Genomic DNA, 15804 nt, shown 5'->3' with positions numbered 1-15804 from the left:
TTGGTAACGCCCATACAAAAGCTTGTCTCTCTGGCCCCAACTGACTGGGAAAAACGAGGGGAAAAAGTGTAAACTATGGGCTATGGTTGATAAGATATTTGCATGGGGACTCAAACAGGACACCTTCTCGAGCCGCTGAGAGGTGACAACCGGCCCCTGCATTGCAAGCAAACCTGTATCAGCATCTCACCAGCAACTGAATGTGTCGCCTGCAGGCTACACATAGGAGGCTGCAGTAGGTGCATTAACCCATTGGGCTGTCGTTCCTCCTTCCTCTGAGAGCAGGAAACTGAATTTCCATGTTGCCTTCCTTTGGCACATTAGATCTATCTTTCAACAGAAATTCAGAGGATGTTTTGCTTCACGGAGAGATGATAATCATTGTGAGGTGTGAGCCACTATCAGCTAAGTAGGTCAGTTAAATCATTGCCTTTGTCATTGGGGTGTATTGCTATGCGCCGGGCCGTCTTCTGTCCTGTCCTACTGTATGCTTTCTTATTGCTGCTTGTTCATGATTTTTAAATGTAAACACTGCTCTCAAAAGTGAAAGATTTGAAAGACTCTTGCTGTAGCTAGCCTTTCCCAGTCTTTGCCCTGGGGGAGAGGGCAGAGGCGTAGGCAGGGTAGGGCCTGAGGGGCAAGGCCCACCCAAAATCTGTAAATGCCCACGCAGCAGCGCTGTGTGGACATTTACAGATATGTGTGTCAGTGCAGTGGGCCCAACTACATTAGCATCAGGCCCCATTTGCTAGACAATCCTGCCTACGCCTCTGGTGCTTCCCAACTCAACAACCCAATCACCCCTTCAGCCATTCTTACTCGTCTCACAGCACCTCCCATAAACGAGGAATGCATCTTTTGTTGGTAGATTTCCTTCATGAGGCTTAGCTAGGCCTGCATTCCTTTTCAAAGGGCATAGAAGAGAGCAACAAAGGAGAAGGCATGATAAAGCGGGAAGTAGGTGGAAGACGAGGGGTCTGGGGGGTTGGCAGTAAAAGAAACAGGGCCTAGCCTGGCAGAGAGTTAGAAGTTAGGGAACACAATGAGCAAGGGAGGAGGAAAGATGCCCCAGGCATGTAGCCCTCTGACTCTTCCCCACCGTGCCTGCAGAAAGAGCCTTCCTATTGCCAGCTCTCTCCCAAATGGATACATTTGCCTGGAGAGCCCAGAACTAATTTCAGTTAGCCAGAGGGTAAACAGAGGCCAGGGAGAGGTGCACACCCCTTCATTTCACTAGGCTTCTGGGGCTTCTGGGAGGAAAAAAGGCATCAGTATTCCATCAAGATCATCGTCACCAAGGCCACCAGCACTCAGGGATTACAGAGCATGCTGTGACACTCTCCGGGGCTTGGTTGGCCAGGATTATGTTGAAGAGCACATATCCTAACCCTAAGCTACCTGGATGGGTGCACCATAGAGGCCGCACCGGACATAGGGCTGTGCCCGTAAAGGCTGTGGTCGCATTTGGGAGCGTTAGGGACGCGTGGAGGACGCAGGGCGCAGACCTCTGCCCGTTTCCCTCCAGGCTTAGGCATTCTCATTGGTGGAGCCAGCCACTCCAAACTTGAGGGTGTTAAAGGCAGAAAGCAGCCCTCTCACCCCCAGGGCAAAGAGTGGGAAAGGCTTGTTACATCAAGAGTCTTTCAAATCTTTCACTTTTGAGAGCAGAGTGTTTACATTTAGGAATCATGAACAAGCAGCAGGAAGATAGCATACAGTAGCAGAGGACAGAAAACTGCCCTGCGCATATCAGTACACCGCAATGACAAATTCTAAGATTTAACTGGCCTGCTTGGCTATTAGTGGCTCATACCTCACAGTGATTATCACCTCTCTGTGAAGCAAAAGATCCTCTGAATTGGGTTGAAAGATAGATCTAATGTGCCAAAGGAAGGCAACAAGGAAATTCAGTTTCCTGCTCTCAGAGGAAGGAGGGTCGACAGCCAATGGGTTAATGCACCTACTGCAGTCTGCTTTCTGTAGCCTGCAGGCGACACATTCAGTTGCTGGTGAGATGCTGATACATGTTTGCTTGCTATGCAGGGGGCGGTGGTCACCTCACAGCACCTCGAGAAGGTGTCCTGTTTGACTCCCAGGGCAATTATTGTATCAACCATGACTTGTAGATTACACCTTTTTCCCTCGTTTTTTTCCAGTCATTTTGGGCCAGAGAGACAAGCTTTTGTATGGGCGTTACCAAGACCAGATTGCAGAAAACAAAGGCAAAACTGTTAGTAAGAATGCAGTTGTTGAAGGGGCATTAGCTGTTGGTTGATCGCGCAGGACAATGTATACCCATTTTCAATAAAAAAAAAGATTTTCCCTATCAGAAATACATGCGTAGGAGTTGCCAGACATTGGATTAGAACTCAGGTCTCCAGCATTACAAGACCAAGCATTTACCACTTGAGCCACTGGCGGCTGTGCTTCTGAAAGTAGCTTTTGGGCACATATATCTTTCTACTGCATGCACCTGTGAGCATACCCATTTGCATTGTGAAACATGTTCACTGAAGCCAATGAGGATAGAACATCTGCCCCCCCCCCCACTCCACCAAATATCAGCTAACTGCAGTGGCCTAGAGGTTAAGTGGTTGTGTTACATCCTGGGGGGTCTGACTTTGAGTCCTGCTTTCGGAATAGTTCGGTAATCTCCTTGTACAGTTGCGGGGGCCCACACTCCTTCTAAAAGGTTCAGTGGTTATGTAATTAGTTCCCTGGAAAAGGGAGGGTGGCAGAGAGGCGGGACTGTGGAGGCAGGGGAGACGAAGTGCAGGGTAAACAAAGGAGGAGGCGGGGAAGGGTAAAGGGGGAGGTAGTGCTGGATGAACGGGTCCCTGTGGAGAAGTGGAGGGGCTGGGTGAGTCTGGGTATGTTGAGAGGGGGCAAGGGAATGTAGGATAAAGTGGGCCCTGGGGACAATGTCATAGGGGAAGAGGGCCCTGAATTGTGGAGCGTGTGTAAAGGAGGGTTCTAATGAGGGGGAAAGGGGCCATTGAGGAGGGGAAAAAGGGTGCCCAGTGGAAGGTGGAATGGACCCCGCACAATCGGCTGACATTTTCTTTGCTCATCCTGCCCCACCTCCTCCTTTATTAACAATGCACTTCCTGGCCTCCACAGTCCTTCATTTCTGCTTTCTTCCACCCTCCCTTTACCTGGGAACCTACCCCATGTCCTTCTAGACCTACCGCCACTTGGCCAGCCGCCTCCTCTCAACACGGACCCATACATCCAGCCCTATCCCCCCTTTAGCCTGCCCTTACTCCCCCACCTCCTCTTTTAGCCTGTCCCACCTCCTCCTTTAACCTGTACTTCCTTGCTTCCACAGTCCCGGCCCTCTGCTTTCTTCCACTCCTACTGTACAAGGACATTACCCAACTATTCCGTTTATGTGAGGAAAGCAGGACTCAAATCCAGGCCCCCAGCACTGTAACACAAGCACTTAACCTCTAGGCCACTGTAGTTAGCTGGTATTTGGTGGAGCGTGGTGGCCAGATGTTCTATCCACGTTTTCTTAAGTTAACATGTTTCAAAATGCAAATGGGTATGCTCACAGGGGTTTGCTGAAGAAAGATATATAAGCCCAAAAGTGACTCTCAGAAGCACAGCCACCAGTGGCTCAATTGGTAAGGGTTTGGTCTTGGAACGCTGGAGACCTGAGTTCAAATCCAATGTCCAGAATCTCTTGTGCGTGGTTTTTTTTTTTAAACCGTTTTTTTTTTTTTTTAAATGCATATGCAGTGCCCTGTGCGATCAGCCAACAGCTAATGCCCCTTCAATACCTGCATTCCTACTAACAGTTGTGCCTTTGTTTTCTGCACTCTAGCCTTGGTAACGCCCATACAAAAGCTTGTCTCTCTGGCCCCAACTGACTGGGAAAAACGAGGGGAAAAAGTGTAAACTATGGGCTATGGTTGATAAGATATTTGCATGGGGACTCAAACAGGACACCTTCTCGAGCCGCTGAGAGGTGACAACCGGCCCCTGCATTGCAAGCAAACCTGTATCAGCATCTCACCAGCAACTGAATGTGTCGCCTGCAGGCTACACATAGGAAGCTGCAGTAGGTGCATTAACCCATTGGGCTGTCGTTCCTCCTTCCTCTGAGAGCAGGAAACTGAATTTCCATGTTGCCTTCCTTTGGCACATTAGATCTATCTTTCAACAGAAATTCAGAGAATGTTTTGCTTCACGGAGAGATGATAATCATTGTGAGGTGTGAGCCACTATCAGCTAAGTAGGTCAGTTAAATCATTGCCTTTGTCATTGGGGTGTATTGCTATGCGCCGGGCCGTCTTCTGTCCTGTCCTACTGTATGCTTTCTTATTGCTGCTTGTTCATGATTTTTAAATGTAAACACTGCTCTCAAAAGTGAAAGATTTGAAAGACTCTTGCTGTAGCTAGCCTTTCCCAGTCTTTGCCCTGGGGGAGAGGGCAGAGGCGTAGGCAGGGTAGGGCCTGAGGGGCAAGGCCCACCCAAAATCTGTAAATGCCCACGCAGCAGCGCTGTGTGGACATTTACAGATATGTGTGTCAGTGCAGTGGGCCCAACTACATTAGCATCAGGCCCCATTTGCTAGACAATCCTGCCTACGCCTCTGGTGCTTCCCAACTCAACAACCCAATCACCCCTTCAGCCATTCTTACTCGTCTCACAGCACCTCCCATAAACGAGGAATGCATCTTTTGTTGGTAGATTTCCTTCATGAGGCTTAGCTAGGCCTGCATTCCTTTTCAAAGGGCATAGAAGAGAGCAACAAAGGAGAAGGCATGATAAAGCGGGAAGTAGGTGGAAGACGAGGGGTCTGGGGGGTTGGCAGTAAAAGAAACAGGGCCTGGCCTGGCAGAGAGTTAGAAGTTAGGGAACACAATGAGCGAGTGAGGAGGAAAGATGCCCCAGGCATGTAGCCCTCTGACTCTTCCCCACCGTGCCTGCAGAAAGAGCCTTCCTATTGCCAGCTCTCTCCCAAATGGATACATTTGCCTGGAGAGCCCAGAACTAATTTCAGTTAGCCAGAGGGTAAACAGAGGCCAGGGAGAGGTGCACACCCCTTCATTTCACTAGGCTTCTGGGGCTTCTGGGAGGAAAAAAGGCATCAGTATTCCATCAAGATCATCGTCACCAAGGCCACCAGCACTCAGGGATTACAGAGCATGCTGTGACACTCTCCGGGGCTTGGTTGGCCAGGATTATGTTGAAGAGCACATATCCTAACCCTAAGCTACCTGGGTGGGTGCACCATAGAGGCCGCACCGGACATAGGGCTGTGCCCGTAAAGGCTGTGGTCGCGTTTGGGAGCGTTAGGGACGCGTGGAGGACGCAGGGCGCAGACCTCTGCCCGTTTCCCTCCAGGCTTAGGCATTCTCATTGGTGGAGCCAGCCACTCCAAACTTGAGAGTGTTAAAGGCAGAAAGCAGCCCTCTCACCCCCAGGGCAAAGAGTGGGAAAGGCTTGTTACATCAAGAGTCTTTCAAATCTTTCACTTTTGAGAGCAGAGTGTTTACATTTAGGAATCATGAACAAGCAGCAGGAAGATAGCATACAGTAGCAGAGGACAGAAAACTGCCCTGCGCATATCAGTACACCGCAATGACAAATTATAAGATTTAACTGGCCTGCTTGGCTATTAGTGGCTCATACCTCACAGTGATAATCACCTCTCTGTGAAGCAAAAGATCCTCTGAATTGGGTTGAAAGATAGATCTAATGTGCCAAAGGAAGGCAACAAGGAAATTCAGTTTCCTGCTCTCAGAGGAAGGAGGGTCGACAGCCAATGGGTTAATGCACCTACTGCAGTCTGCTTTCTGTAGCCTGCAGGCGACACATTCAGTTGCTGGTGAGATGCTGATACATGTTTGCTTGCTATGCAGGGGGCGGTGGTCACCTCACAGCACCTCGAGAAGGTGTCCTGTTTGACTCCCAGGGCAATTATTGTATCAACCATGACTTGTAGATTACACCTTTTTCCCTCGTTTTTTTCCAGTCATTTTGGGCCAGAGAGACAAGCTTTTGTATGGGCGTTACCAAGACCAGATTGCAGAAAACAAAGGCAAAACTGTTAGTAAGAATGCAGTTGTTGAAGGGGCATTAGCTGTTGGTTGATCGCGCAGGACAATGTATACCCATTTTCAATAAAAAAAAAAAATTCCCTATCAGAAATACATGCGTAGGAGTTGCCAGACATTGGATTAGAACTCAGGTCTCCAGCATTGCAAGACCAAGCATTTACCACTTGAGCCACTGGTGGCTGTGCTTCTGAAAGTAGCTTTTGGGCACATATATCTTTCTACTGCATGCACCTGTGAGCATACCCATTTGCATTGTGAAACATGTTCACTGAAGCCAATGAGGATAGAACATCTGCCCCCCCCCCACTCCACCAAATATCAGCTAACTGCAGTGGCCTAGAGGTTAAGTGGTTGTGTTACATCCTGGGGGGTCTGACTTTGAGTCCTGCTTTCGGAATAGTTCGGTAATCTCCTTGTACAGTTGCGGGGACCCACACTCCTTCTAAAAGGTTCAGTGGTTATGTAATTAGTTCCCTGGAAAAGGGAGGGTGGCAGAGAGGCGGGACTGTGGAGGCAGGGGAGACGAAGTGCAGGGTAAACAAAGGAGGAGGCGGGGAAGGGTAAAGGGGGAGGTAGTGCTGGATGAACGGGTCCCTGTGGAGAAGTGGAGGGGCTGGGTGAGTCTGGGTATGTTGAGAGGGGGCAAGGGAATGTAGGATAAAGTGGGCCCTGGGGACAATGTCATAGGGGAAGAGGGCCCTGAATTGTGGAGGGTGTGTAAAGGAGGGTTCTAATGAGGGGGAAAGGGGCCATTGAGGAGGGGAAAAAGGGTGCCCAGTGGAAGGTGGAATGGACCCCGCACAATCGGCTGACATTTTCTTTGCTCCTCCTGCCCCACCTCCTCCTTTATTAACAATGCACTTCCTGGCCTCCACAGTCCTTCATTTCTGCTTTCTTCCACCCTCCCTTTACCTGGGAACCTACCCCATGTCCTTCTAGACCTACCGCCACTTGGCCAGCCGCCTCCTCTCAACACGGACCCATACATCCAGCCCTATCCCCCCTTTAGCCTGCCCTTACTCCCCCACCTCCTCTTTTAGCCTGTCCCACCTCCTCCTTTAACCTGTACTTCCTTGCTTCCACAGTCCCGGCCCTCTGCTTTCTTCCACTCCTACTGTACAAGGACATTACCCAACTATTCCGTTTATGTGAGGAAAGCAGGACTCAAACCCAGGCCACCAGCACTGTAACACAAGCACTTAACCTCTAGGCCACTGTAGTTAGCTGGTATTTGGTGGAGCGGGGTGGCCAGATGTTCTATCCACGTTTTCGTAAGTGAACATGCTTCAAAATGCAAATGGGTATGCTCACAGGGGTTTGCTGAAGAAAGATATATAAGCCCAAAAGTGACTCTTAGAAGCATAGCCACCAGTGGCTCAAGTGGTAAGAGCTTGGTTTTGGAACGCTGGAGACCTGAGTTCAAATCCAATATCCAGAATCTCTTGTGAGTGGTTTTTTTTTTTAAACCTTGTTTTTTTTTAAATGCGTATGCAGTGCCCTGTGCGATCAGCCAACAGCTATTGCCCCTTCAATACCTGCATTCCTACTAACAGTTGTGCCTTTGTTTTCTGCACTCTAGCCTTGGTAATGCCCATACATAAGCTTGTCTCTCTGGCCCCAACTGACTGGGAAAAACGAGGGGAAAAAGTGTAAACTATGGGCCATGGTTGATAAGATATTTGCATGGGGACTCAAACAGGACACCTTCTCGAGCCGCTGAGAGGTGACAACCGGCCCCTGCATTGCAAGCAAACCTGTATCAGCATCTCACCAGCAACTGAATGTGTCGCCTGCAGGCTACACATAGGAGGCTGCAGTAGGTGCATTAACCCATTGGGCTGTCGTTCCTCCTTCCTCTGAGAGCAGGAAACTGAATTTCCATGTTGCCTTCCTTTGGCACATTAGATCTATCTTTCAACAGAAATTCAGAGGATGTTTTGCTTCACGGAGAGATGATAATCATTGTGAGGTGTGAGCCACTATCAGCTAAGTAGGTCAGTTAAATCATTGCCTTTGTCATTGGGGTGTATTGCTATGCGCCGGGCCGTCTTCTGTCCTGTCCTACTGTATGCTTTCTTATTGCTGCTTGTTCATGATTTTTAAATGTAAACACTGCTCTCAAAAGTGAAAGATTTGAAAGACTCTTGCTGTAGCTAGCCTTTCCCAGTCTTTGCCCTGGGGGAGAGGGCAGAGGCGTAGGCAGGGTAGGGCCTGAGGGGCAAGGCCCACCCAAAATCTGTAAATGCCCACGCAGCAGCGCTGTGTGGACATTTACAGATATGTGTGTCAGTGCAGTGGGCCCAACTACATTAGCATCAGGCCCCATTTGCTAGACAATCCTGCCTACGCCTCTGGTGCTTCCCAACTCAACAACCCAATCACCCCTTCAGCCATTCTTACTCGTCTCACAGCACCTCCCATAAACGAGGAATGCATCTTTTGTTGGTAGATTTCCTTCATGAGGCTTAGCTAGGCCTGCATTCCTTTTCAAAGGGCATAGAAGAGAGCAACAAAGGAGAAGGCATGATAAAGCGGGAAGTAGGTGGAAGACGAGGGGTCTGGGTGGTTGACAGTAAAAGAAACAGGGCCTGGCCTGGCAGAGAGTTAGAAGTTAGGGAACACAATGAGCGAGGGAGGAGGAAAGATGCCCCAGGCATGTAGCTCTCTGACTCTTCCCCACCGTGCCTGCAGAAAGAGCCTTCCTATTGCCAGCTCTCTCCCAAATGGATACATTTGCCTGGAGAGCCCAGAACTAATTTCAGTTAGCCGGAGGGTAAACAGAGGCCAGGGAGAGGTGCACACCCCTTCATTTCACTAGGCTTCTGGGGCTTCTGGGAGGAAAAAAAGGCATCAGTATTCCATCAAGATCATCGTCACCAAGGCCACCAGCACTCAGGGATTACAGAGCATGCTGTGACACTCTCCGGGGCTTGGTTGGCCAGGATTATGTTGAAGAGCACATATCCTAACCCTAAGCTACCTGGGTGGGTGCACCATAGAGGCCGCACCGGACATAGGGCTGTGCCCGTAAAGGCTGTGGTCGCGTTTGGGAGCGTTAGGGACGCGTGGAGGACGCAGGGCGCAGACCTCTGCCCGTTTCCCTCCAGGCTTAGGCATTCTCATTGGTGGAGCCAGCCACTCCAAACTTGAGAGTGTTAAAGGCAGAAAGCAGCCCTCTCACCCCCAGGGCAAAGAGTGGGAAAGGCTTGTTACATCAAGAGTCTTTCAAATCTTTCACGTTTGAGAGCAGAGTGTTTACATTTAGGAATCATGAACAAGCAGCAGGAAGATAGCATACAGTAGCAGAGGACAGAAAACTGCCCTGCGCATATCAGTACACCGCAATGACAAATTATAAGATTTAACTGGCCTGCTTGGCTATTAGTGGCTCATACCTCACAGTGATTATCACCTCTCTGTGAAGCAAAAGATCCTCTGAATTGGGTTGAAAGATAGATCTAATGTGCCAAAGGAAGGCAACAAGGAAATTCAGTTTCCTGCTCTCAGAGGAAGGAGGGTCGACAGCCAATGGGTTAATGCACCTACTGCAGTCTGCTTTCTGTAGCCTGCAGGCGACACATTCAGTTGCTGGTGAGATGCTGATACATGTTTGCTTGCTATGCAGGGGACGGTGGTCACCTCACAGCACCTCGAGAAGGTGTCCTGTTTGACTCCCAGGGCAATTATTTTATCAACCATGACTTGTAGATTACACCTTTTTCCCTCGTTTTTTTCCAGTCATTTTGGGCCAGAGAGACAAGCTTTTGTATGGGCGTTACCAAGACCAGATTGCAGAAAACAAAGGCAAAACTGTTAGTAAGAATGCAGTTGTTGAAGGGGCATTAGCTGTTGGTTGATCGCGCAGGACAATGTATACCCATTTTCAATAAAAAAAAAAAATTCCCTATCAGAAATACATGCGTAGGAGTTGCCAGACATTGGATTAGAACTCAGGTCTCCAGCATTGCAAGACCAAGCATTTACCACTTGAGCCACTGGTGGCTGTCCTTCTGAAAATAGCTTTTGGGCACATATATCTTTCTACTGCATGCACCTGTGAGCATACCCATTTGCATTGTGAAACATGTTCACTGAAGCCAATGAGGATAGAACATCTGCCCCCCCCCCACTCCACCAAATATCAGCTAACTGCAGTGGCCTAGAGGTTAAGTGGTTGTGTTACATCCTGGGGGGTCTGACTTTGAGTCCTGCTTTCGGAATAGTTCGGTAATCTCCTTGTACAGTTGCGGGGACCCACACTCCTTCTAAAAGGTTCAGTGGTTATGTAATTAGTTCCCTGGAAAAGGGAGGGTGGCAGAGAGGCGGGACTGTGGAGGCAGGGGAGACGAAGTGCAGGGTAAACAAAGGAGGAGGCGGGGAAGGGTAAAGGGGGAGGTAGTGCTGGATGAACGGGTCCCTGTGGAGAAGTGGAGGGGCTGGGTGAGTCTGGGTATGTTGAGAGGGGGCAAGGGAATGTAGGATAAAGTGGGCCCTGGGGACAATGTCATAGGGGAAGAGGGCCCTGAATTGTGGAGGGTGTGTAAAGGAGGGTTCTAATGAGGGGGAAAGGGGCCATTGAGGAGGGGAAAAAGGGTGCCCAGTGGAAGGTGGAATGGACCCCGCACAATCGGCTGACATTTTCTTTTCTCATCCTGCCCCACCTCCTCCTTTATTAACAATGCACTTCCTGGCCTCCACAGTCCTTCATTTCTGCTTTCTTCCACCCTCCCTTTACCTGGGAACCTACCCCATGTCCTTCTAGACCTACCGCCACTTGGCCAGCCGCCTCCTCTCAACACGGACCCATACGTCCAGCCCTATCCCCCCTTTAGCCTGCCCTTACTCCCCCACCTCCTCTTTTAGCTTGTCCCACCTCCTCCTTTAACCTGTACTTCCTTGCTTCCACAGTCCCGGCCCTCTGCTTTCTTCCACTCCTACTGTACAAGGACATTACCCAACTATTCCGTTTATGTGAGGAAAGCAGGACTCAAACCCAGGCCCCCAGCACTGTAACACAAGCACTTAACCTCTAGGCCACTGTAGTTAGCTGGTATTTGGTGGAGCGTGGTGGCCAGATGTTCTATCCACGTTTTCTTAAGTTAACATGTTTCAAAATGCAAATGGGTATGCTCACAGGGGTTTGCTGAAGAAAGATATATAAGCCCAAAAGTGACTCTCAGAAGCACAGCCACCAGTGGCTCAATTGGTAAGGGTTTGGTCTTGGAACGCTGGAGACCTGAGTTCAAATCCAATGTCCAGAATCTCTTGTGGGTGGTTTTTTTTTTTTTAAATGCGTATGCAGTGCCCTGTGCGATCAGCCAACAGCTAATGCCCCTTCAATACCTGCATTCCTACTAACAGTTGTGCCTTTGTTTTCTGCACTCTAGCCTTGGTAACGCCCATACAAAAGCTTGTCTCTCTGGCCCCAACTGACTGGGAAAAACGAGGGGAAAAAGTGTAAACTATGGGCTATGGTTGATAAGATATTTGCATGGGGACTCAAACAGGACACCTTCTCGAGCCGCTGAGAGGTGACAACCGGCCCCTGCATTGCAAGCAAACCTGTATCAGCATCTCACCAGCAACTGAATGTGTCGCCTGCAGGCTACACATAGGAGGCTGCAGTAGGTGCATTAACCCATTGGGCTGTCGTTCCTCCTTCCTCTGAGAGCAGGAAACTGAATTTCCATGTTGCCTTCCTTTGGCACATTAGATCTATCTTTCAACAGAAATTCAGAGGATGTTTTGCTTCACGGAGAGATGATAATCATTGTGAGGTGTGAGCCACTATCAGCTAAGTAGGTCAGTTAAATCATTGCCTTTGTCATTGGGGTGTATTGCTATGCGCCGGGCCGTCTTCTGTCCTGTCCTACTGTATGCTTTCTTATTGCTGCTTGTTCATGATTTTTAAATGTAAACACTGCTCTCAAAAGTGAAAGATTTGAAAGACTCTTGCTGTAGCTAGCCTTTCCCAGTCTTTGCCCTGGGGGAGAGGGCAGAGGCGTAGGCAGGGTAGGGCCTGAGGGGCAAGGCCCACCCAAAATCTGTAAATGCCCACGCAGCAGCGCTGTGTGGACATTTACAGATATGTGTGTCAGTGCAGTGGGCCCAACTACATTAGCATCAGGCCCCATTTGCTAGACAATCCTGCCTACGCCTCTGGTGCTTCCCAACTCAACAACCCAATCACCCCTTCAGCCATTCTTACTCGTCTCACAGCACCTCCCATAAACGAGGAATGCATCTTTTGTTGGTAGATTTCCTTCATGAGGCTTAGCTAGGCCTGCATTCCTTTTCAAAGGGCATAGAAGAGAGCAACAAAGGAGAAGGCATGATAAAGCGGGAAGTAGGTGGAAGACGAGGGGTCTGGGGGGTTGGCAGTAAAAGAAACAGGGCCTGGCCTGGCAGAGAGTTAGAAGTTAGGGAACACAATGAGCGAGTGAGGAGGAAAGATGCCCCAGGCATGTAGCCCTCTGACTCTTCCCCACCGTGCCTGCAGAAAGAGCCTTCCTATTGCCAGCTCTCTCCCAAATGGATACATTTGCCTGGAGAGCCCAGAACTAATTTCAGTTAGCCAGAGGGTAAACAGAGGCCAGGGAGAGGTGCACACCCCTTCATTTCACTAGGCTTCTGGGGCTTCTGGGAGGAAAAAAGGCATCAGTATTCCATCAAGATCATCGTCACCAAGGCCACCAGCACTCAGGGATTACAGAGCATGCTGTGACACTCTCCGGGGCTTGGTTGGCCAGGATTATGTTGAAGAGCACATATCCTAACCCTAAGCTACCTGGATGGGTGCACCATAGAGGCCGCACCGGACATAGGGCTGTGCCCGTAAAGGCTGTGGTCGCATTTGGGAGCGTTAGGGACGCGTGGAGGACGCAGGGCGCAGACCTCTGCCCGTTTCCCTCCAGGCTTAGGCATTCTCATTGGTGGAGCCAGCCACTCCAAACTTGAGGGTGTTAAAGGCAGAAAGCAGCCCTCTCACCCCCAGGGCAAAGAGTGGGAAAGGCTTGTTACATCAAGAGTCTTTCAAATCTTTCACTTTTGAGAGCAGAGTGTTTACATTTAGGAATCATGAACAAGCAGCAGGAAGATAGCATACAGTAGCAGAGGACAGAAAACTGCCCTGCGCATATCAGTACACCGCAATGACAAATTCTAAGATTTAACTGGCCTGCTTGGCTATTAGTGGCTCATACCTCACAGTGATTATCACCTCTCTGTGAAGCAAAAGATCCTCTGAATTGGGTTGAAAGATAGATCTAATGTGCCAAAGGAAGGCAACAAGGAAATTCAGTTTCCTGCTCTCAGAGGAAGGAGGGTCGACAGCCAATGGGTTAATGCACCTACTGCAGTCTGCTTTCTGTAGCCTGCAGGCGACACATTCAGTTGCTGGTGAGATGCTGATACATGTTTGCTTGCTATGCAGGGGGCGGTGGTCACCTCACAGCACCTCGAGAAGGTGTCCTGTTTGACTCCCAGGGCAATTATTGTATCAACCATGACTTGTAGATTACACCTTTTTACCTCGTTTTTTTCCAGTCATTTTGGGCCAGAGAGACAAGCTTTTGTATGGGCGTTACCAAGACCAGATTGCAGAAAACAAAGGCAAAACTGTTAGTAAGAATGCAGTTGTTGAAGGGGCATTAGCTGTTGGTTGATCGCGCAGGACAATGTATACCCATTTTCAATAAAAAAAAAGATTTTCCCTATCAGAAATACATGCGTAGGAGTTGCCAGACATTGGATTAGAACTCAGGTCTCCAGCATTACAAGACCAAGCATTTACCACTTGAGCCACTGGCGGCTGTGCTTCTGAAAGTAGCTTTTGGGCACATATATCTTTCTACTGCATGCACCTGTGAGCATACCCATTTGCATTGTGAAACATGTTCACTGAAGCCAATGAGGATAGAACATCTGCCCCCCCCCACTCCACCAAATATCAGCTAACTGCAGTGGCCTAGAGGTTAAGTGGTTGTGTTACATCCTGGGGGGTCTGACTTTGAGTCCTGCTTTCGGAATAGTTCGGTAATCTCCTTGTACAGTTGCGGGGACCCACACTCCTTCTAAAAGGTTCAGTGGTTATGTAATTAGTTCCCTGGAAAAGGGAGGGTGGCAGAGAGGCGGGACTGTGGAGGCAGGGGAGACGAAGTGCAGGGTAAACAAAGGAGGAGGCGGGGAAGGGTAAAGGGGGAGGTAGTGCTGGATGAACGGGTCCCTGTGGAGAAGTGGAGGGGCTGGGTGAGTCTGGGTATGTTGAGAGGGGGCAAGGGAATGTAGGATAAAGTGGGCCCTGGGGACAATGTCATAGGGGGACAATGTCATAGGGGAAGAGGGCCCTGAATTGTGGAGGGTGTGTAAAGGAGGGTTCTAATGAGGGGGAAAGGGGCCATTGAGGAGGGGAAAAAGGGTGCCCAGTGGAAGGTGGAATGGACCCCGCACAATCGGCTGACATTTTCTTTGCTCATCCTGCCCCACCTCCTCCTTTATTAACAATGCACTTCCTGGCCTCCACAGTCCTTCATTTCTGCTTTCTTCCACCCTCCCTTTACCTGGGAACCTACCCCATGTCCTTCTAGACCTACCGCCACTTGGCCAGCCGCCTCCTCTCAACACGGACCCATACATCCAGCCCTATCCCCCCTTTAGCCTGCCCTTACTCCCCCACCTCCTCTTTTACCCTGTCCCACCTCCTCCTTTAACCTGTACTTCCTTGCTTCCACAGTCCCGGCCCTCTGCTTTCTTCCACTCCTACTGTACAAGGACATTACCCAACTATTCCGTTTATGTGAGGAAAGCAGGACTCAAACCCAGGCCCCCAGCACTGTAACACAAGCACTTAACCTCTAGGCCACTGTAGTTAGCTGGTATTTGGTGGAGCGTGGTGGCCAGATGTTCTATCCACGTTTTCTTAAGTTAACATGTTTCAAAATGCAAATGGGTATGCTCACAGGGGTTTGCTGAAGAAAGATATATAAGCCCAAAAGTGACTCTCAGAAGCACAGCCACCAGTGGCTCAATTGGTAAGGGTTTGGTCTTGGAACGCTGGAGACCTGAGTTCAAATCCAATGTCCAGAATCTCTTGTGCGTGGTTTTTTTTTTTAAACCGTTTTTTTTTTTTTTAAAATGCGTATGCAGTGCCCTGTGCGATCAGCCAACAGCTAATGCCCCTTCAATACCTGCATTCCTACTAACAGTTGTGCCTTTGTTTTCTGCACTCTAGCCTTGGTAACGCCCATACAAAAGCTTGTCTCTCTGGCCCCAACTGACTGGGAAAAACGAGGGGAAAAAGTGTAAACTATGGGCTATGGTTGATAAGATATTTGCATGGGGACTCAAACAGGACACCTTCTCGAGCCGCTGAGAGGTGACAACCGGCCCCTGCATTGCAAGCAAACCTGTATCAGCATCTCACCAGCAACTGAATGTGTCGCCTGCAGGCTACACATAGGAGGCTGCAGTAGGTGCATTAACCCATTGGGCTGTCGTTCCTCCTTCCTCTGAGAGCAGGAAACTGAATTTCCATGTTGCCTTCCTTTGGCACATTAGATCTATCTTTCAACAGAAATTCAGAGGATGTTTTGCTTCACGGAGAGATGATAATCATTGTGAGGTGTGAGCCACTATCAGCTAAGTAGGTCAGTTAAATCATTGCCTTTGTCATTGGGGTGTATTGCTATGCGCCGGGCCGTCTTCTGTCCTGTCCTACTGTATGCTTTCTTATTGCTG

Source organism: Ambystoma mexicanum, chromosome 10 (genome assembly GCF_040938575.1).
Source record: "Ambystoma mexicanum isolate Mex_15411 chromosome 10, UKY_AmexF1_1, whole genome shotgun sequence".
In the NCBI taxonomy this organism is placed as follows: Eukaryota; Metazoa; Chordata; class Amphibia; order Caudata; family Ambystomatidae; genus Ambystoma; species Ambystoma mexicanum.
This window is presented reverse-complemented; position numbering follows the sequence as displayed.